Source organism: Physella acuta, unplaced genomic scaffold, assembly GCF_028476545.2.
Source record: "Physella acuta isolate Inbredline_101_S28 unplaced genomic scaffold, ASM2847654v3 ptg000017l, whole genome shotgun sequence".
Lineage (NCBI taxonomy): Eukaryota > Metazoa > Mollusca > Gastropoda > Physidae > Physella > Physella acuta.
Window position 1 is genome coordinate 4450572 of NW_026731537.1, and position 6483 is coordinate 4457054.

Below are 6483 nucleotides of genomic sequence, written 5' to 3' on the forward strand. Positions count from 1 at the left end.
TTACATTCCAGAGTTGCCTACCTTTACACAACTTGTAGAGTTGCGGGATAGTTCAGTACTGATGTAGGCTTCAGTGTAATACTGAAATTTCCCACTGCAAAGCTGTTTGTTTTCAGTTATTAATATATGCTCTTAAATGCTTCAGTGCTGTACATCACCAATATTGCATGAAGGCTGTTTCATTAAGTTGAATAACACTAGCAGCCACAGGTGCTTTTATGCTATGCTGGTTGTTCTTTTGTTAAAATCAATATTTTGTATACTGTGGTGGATTGTAAGACTGGACTGTAGGGATTGAAGGATTGGGGATTATAGGACCATGTGAGGATTGTAGGGATTGAAGGATTGGGGATAGGATGTGTAGACAGCAGTCAGCATATGAGGGAGAAGGTTGATGACCATAAGTAGATCTGTTTATCCCATGTAATTAAATTTAAATGTAGTTTATGGCTCACTAACCTGCTTAAGATATTTTAGAGGCAAACAAGTACACTTAATAATGTATCATAAAGTATAGTTGTTGAAATGAAGGCTGGCTGTAACATCTAAAAGAGGTTTGTTTGAGTATTGTTGTTTAACAGTGTGAAGGCTTACAATCTTGTGGTATGAAATGAAACCCTTCTAAAGTACTGTTCAGTATTATTGGCTTAGAAACATTTTGTGAGTTGATGTTAGCAGGGTAACCACTCAGGAATGGAGGGAACCTGTGATTGGTTGCCATTTCAATTTAAACAGGTTTTTTTTTAATTACACTAGTGGTGTGTAATTGTTTTAAATTACTGGACAATCATCAAATTATTGGTTAATTTGTTCAGGTTTTTTTTTTAAAATCTATTTAATTTCTTGATTGAAAAAAGACAATTTATTTTATAAATTTTGTGCCTTTTGATTGTACTTTTTTCTTTCTTTTTATGTATTGGATTTGTCGAAGAGATTTTTTCTACATGGAACATGCATTTGTAATTATCTGAAAACTTTGCGTGTATTTCATAGTCATAATAATTTGTGTTGGAAGAAATGTAACATTGAATGAAATCCTACACTGCGCCCTATGTATATACTGTTATGTTTTGAGATTTGTGTTCAGATAATAATGCAAGGAAAAATATGGAAGTGACAATAGTGAAGAATAATGTTGGCAGGTTGATAGACTTGACATTTACCTGATAAATGATGAGGTTTGATGTCTGGCTATGAAGAATATTAATTGTGACAGATTAGACATCACATACAACAAAATACTGTCTGTTAGTTAGACGTAACACTTCACATATGATGTAAGATAGTTACTGATTTTATCTTCTCATATGAGAGCCCACATATGTGCCATATGTTTCACATTTTATGCTAAAACCTGTTTGTACCCCACATTTAATGCTACTTGACATTTGTCAGTCTCCCCTTATGAATTGCTGTGTACATACTGTTGGTTATTGATTTTGTTCAACAAGATTTAGATTTATTATATGTATCAGATGCAAACATTACAATGACTGCATTACTTTGAACTTTGATGCTACAACATTTTATGAACCCCAAGTTTTATGACCTGTATATTTTATCCCCGTATAATGACATACACAGAGACTGGTGGCTTGTTTGATCTAAGAATGTGTGATGGCTCTTTAAATGGTGGAAGGTTCCAAGTCTGATTTTTTAATTATTATTTTTTTTCTGCTTCTTTCCTGTGGCTGGTGTCAAATTATCTTTTATATCACTGGTCCAGTGCATGTCTCTAATATTTTGACTTCTCCTGTTTTTCATGTTGGCTGCAGTTTGCTATGTACCCCCAGGTCTATAAAACACAATTTGCTATGTACCCCCAGATCTATAAAACACAGTTTGTGAGTGCTTATAGAATGCATGCTGGTTTACCATTAGTCTTCCATCTTTGTTTACACCAATTGATTACCACTAATTAAACGTATTTTTGCTACATTTTTTTGATTGATAATGCAATGTACAGGTTATAACGTTTTAGTACTGGGATAAATCTCACTAAAGATAGTGACTAGCCAGCTTTTTATGCCATGGACATATTGACTGGGGGGTCTAGTACATTTATTAATCCCCCCCCCCCTCTTCCAAATCTCATTGGGTTTTAATTTCTCCTCTTCCCTTACCCCCCCCCCCCCCTGGAGCATATTCAGCTCTCTAACCAATCCTTACCCGGATCTATCTTTAAGTGGGGAGTTAACGTCCGGCTTCCCTTGAATAGCTAGCGTTAAGTCATGTTGATTGTAGGAGGTGGTCACGCTAAGCTAACTGTACGGGATATAATCTCTATTGATGTGTAAGTTACATCTAGATCTCAGGTTCTGATTTGACCCTCAGTTAAAATATACATGTTCTCAACATTCATTCATCAGTGTCATGGAGTGGTCCTAGTTGCACTTAAGTCATTCATGTAGGGTTGTGCCAACCACGGGTTTAACTTTGTGTGAATGAGGCTTCCTATTTATGTAACATTAGTGGAGTTGTGGGCCTTTAAATTGTGTGAATGAAGCTTGCTGTGTAACAACATAGTGGAGTTGTTGGCCCTTATCTTCCACGAGAAAGTCAGCTGTTGCGAGTGTTGTAATCAATTAGACCAGTGTTAGGTCACGTGTGTCTGGTGTTGGTTCTACTCTTTAGTGCTTGCTGATGGAGAATAAAATATTTGAAACAATGCTCAAGTCTTCTTATGGTTAACTTCTGTATTTTTTATCTGCGTGAGTAAAGAAGTCAAGAGACTGTCGCATTAGTACATTAAATTTTAAGCTTGTTAGAAATATAAAAATAACGTTCCCCATCTAAAAAGTATGTAGGTAAATTGTGCTAGGGTTTATTATGGTAATTCTAGCAGGTCTGTAGCGTACTGTGTAAGGGGAGAGCAATAAAATTAACATCTCAGCGGTTCCAACGTTCCTGCTACACTCCCTTCTGGGCAGATGAAGTAGAGATGTTTTTTGACCTCAACATATGTAAGGATAGTGTGGTCAGCACAATGCCCAGCCGGATTTACTTTCCCTAACTTAAGTCAGGTACCCATCAGAGGGGAGGAGTCAAGGACAAGCTACAGTCACAAACGATCAACCACGCCGTCCCACTCCTTCGTTCTTTTATATTTTTTTTGGGGGGGGGGACAGTAGGTTGAACAGAATGATGATTAGCCTTAAGTAAGGCTCCAGTTGTGCAGATCAGAGAAACATGTTACAGAAAATAAGCTAATTAAACCAAAACAAATATCCTGCGACTTGCAGTATAAGTAACTTTAGCTCTATCTTGATATAATGATACTCAATCAGGATGCGTTATGATTTAAAGGGCAACCTTTTACACCAGAGTTTACTGGAGTTACTCTATTGTTTATGTTACAAGATGACCATATTAAAATAAAAGCTTTGTTTCACACACGTTTTATCCAAGTATACCAACACATACTAAACACATAGGGCTTAAGCTTAATTTTTGTCTTGGTACTGAATCATCATGATTTTTTCTATTAATGTTTATTTCTCCCCCCCCCCCCCCCTTCCTCTACCTACCCTGGAAAAAATGAAGCATCCCAGCTAGAGAACCACTGTATTAAACTTGTAGGTCAATATCGACCCCGGCGTGGCAGTAAAAGATCGATGCGAGTGACGTAAGGTCGTGATAATCCAACAGCACTCACACACCGTGAACAGACCACTCGCATTGTTGCTGGCTACAGGCGGTTTCCTTCAGGAATTTTAAGTCATCGACCTTGGTGATGTTAACCTTGTGAGCCGCATGCTAGAGGCAAGTGATTTTAAATATAGCTGATGTGTGTATGCATATGTGAGGGGGGGGGGGGAGGGCGGGGGTTTGTTTGCTGACGTCAGTGTTTTACCGTGTTGGGTGTCATGGGAATGGCGGCTAACTAGAAGACAGAAAATGTCCTGCATTAAAGCCCAAACATGTCCTGTATTAAAGCCCAAACAATGTCCTACACCAGACCACAAACATGTCCTAAACCCAACCAGACAAAATGTCCTACACCAGACCCCAAATATGTCCTACACCAGACCCCAAATATGTCCTACACCAGACCCCAAATATGTCCTACACCAGACCCCAAATATGTCCTAAACCCAACCAGACAAAATGTCCTACACCAGACCCCAAATATGTCCTAAACCCAACCAGACAAAATGTCCTACACCAGACCCCAAATATGTCCTACACCAGACCCCAAACATGTCCTAAACCCAACAAGACAAAATGTCCTACACCAGATCCCAGAAAAGTGCCACCAACCCAGGTTCAATGGGTACTGAATTATATTTTTTATGAGCCTAACAAACTTATGTCTGAAGTGGGGGGGGGGGTAGAAATACCCCAATAAATACCAAAACAAACTTCTCTAAAGGGGGTAGAAATACCCCAGGAAATATCAAAACAAACTTTTATGAAGGGGAGGGGGGTAGAAATAACCCAGGACATACCAAAACAAACTTCTCTGAAAGGAGGGGGGGGGGGATAGAAATACCCCAGGAAATACCAAAACAAACCTCTCTAAATGGGGGTAGAAATACCCCAGGAATACTGCTCTACTATACCCGACAAAATAGCCTCCACTAACCCCAGAAAGTTGGGTTGTACCTGACCTAGGTATATTCAAACATAACGACTGCTCCTTAATTTTATTGGTGGGGTGGGGTGGAAGGGGGTGGGTAGAAACGACCTTCGCAGTCGACAGTGGTGAATTGATTAGCCGTGAAATCAGTAAAATCCCGGTGCCCCCTTTAACCTTTGGGGTAACTGCCTCTCCTTACATGTAATTAAATGGGTCGGTGGGGTGATGGTTGTTAAATCAATTTGTGTTGTACTAAGTTTCCCTGTAAACTTTGAGCTGACGTACAAGAAGAAGGGTGTTTTTGCTGATGTCTATTGAATAAGGGAACCAACTCAACAAGTTGCAACATCCACAAGATTTAAAACAAGATCTGAGTTCACAAATGTGATCACCAAGTCTAGTGTCTCTCTTTAGACTGGGTTCGTCAATAAAATGACTAAAGTCTCTGCCAACCCACAAAAAATGTTACTGCCATTTCATTGTCAGTAATTATCTTTCGACAAGGGGAGAGAATCTAAAAGGGGAATGAAGCAGCGGAAATGTCTTTAAAAATACCAAGGAATCGAATCGATTCCTGCTCCCATAATGCTTGTTATTATTAGAGTTGATTTTTCCATTGAAAAAAATCAACATCAATTAAATAAGCAAAGCACGATCTTGTGGGAGCTGGGGACTCATTGAGTCTAGTGACGCACAGCAGTACACTGTCGTGTGAGGTGGTTCTTTGGTTTCTGTTAGGTTGTGCTATCTTCACAATATTTCTTTAAGTGTCTTTTATCTTCACATATTTCTTTTAGGTTGTTTTATATTCACATATTTCTTTTAGGTTGTTTTATTTTCACATACCCATTTTAGTTTGTGCTATCTTATAGTTGTGTAAAAGTTTTATTGTTAATTTATTTAATTCGTCGGAATACACTGTCTAAATAAAGTAAGTTTTGGTGTGTGTTTTTATTAAATTAATTACCTTCAAGAAAAGTCTGCGCGATGTGAATAGACCCTGTCGCAGTGGCTCCCAAACTGGGAGGCCAAACTCCGTGTGGGTGTGGAGGTGTTAAACGTTAAAAATACAGCTTCGTTTGTAAATTTTATACGTAAACATACATGAAAATATATATGTAAACATTATAACGGAGAAATAAAGTTTAAAGACATGTTTAAAAGTACAAAATTTGATAAGAGAAAAATATATCGCATTACAATGAATCGATTGGTAATGACCTAGTCGTACTGTTCCTGTATCTGAATAACATCAAACAATGTATGTTATATGTTGTATTTGTATCCTTCCTTAATCAGCGCCGCTGGAGTATTTCCAAACTAGATTCTTTTATTTTCTGGGGCGGGGGTGGACAGGCTTAAAAGCATGGTATACACACACACACACACACACACACATATATATATATATATATATATATATATATATATATATATATATATATATATATATATATATATATATATATATATATATATATATATATATATATATATATATATATGACCAAAAATATAATAATAATATAATTATAAATATTTCATTTTCATGACTAATCCATGAAAATGTGTATATAAAAATATGTAAGATTAAAGCGAGGCAAAGATTATCGTTGTAAATCAGAATATAACATGTGTTACTTATTGGTCTCTAACACGATGTCCCCACCAATGAGTACATTATAAGGATATCCGTTAAGGCATACCTAGAGAAAACAGCCTTCATACAATTATACTTAATGTTGGTAAGTTATTATACAAATGTTGTGGCAATCTACTTAGCACCGTCGAACTCCTTATTTTTCTCGTTTTTAGTTGCGTCTCCCAGTTTAGTTTTTAATATTTAAACATTGAATGCAAGTAATTTATTCTTTTTGTTCTCTGCTAAATGTTTAGGCCAATAT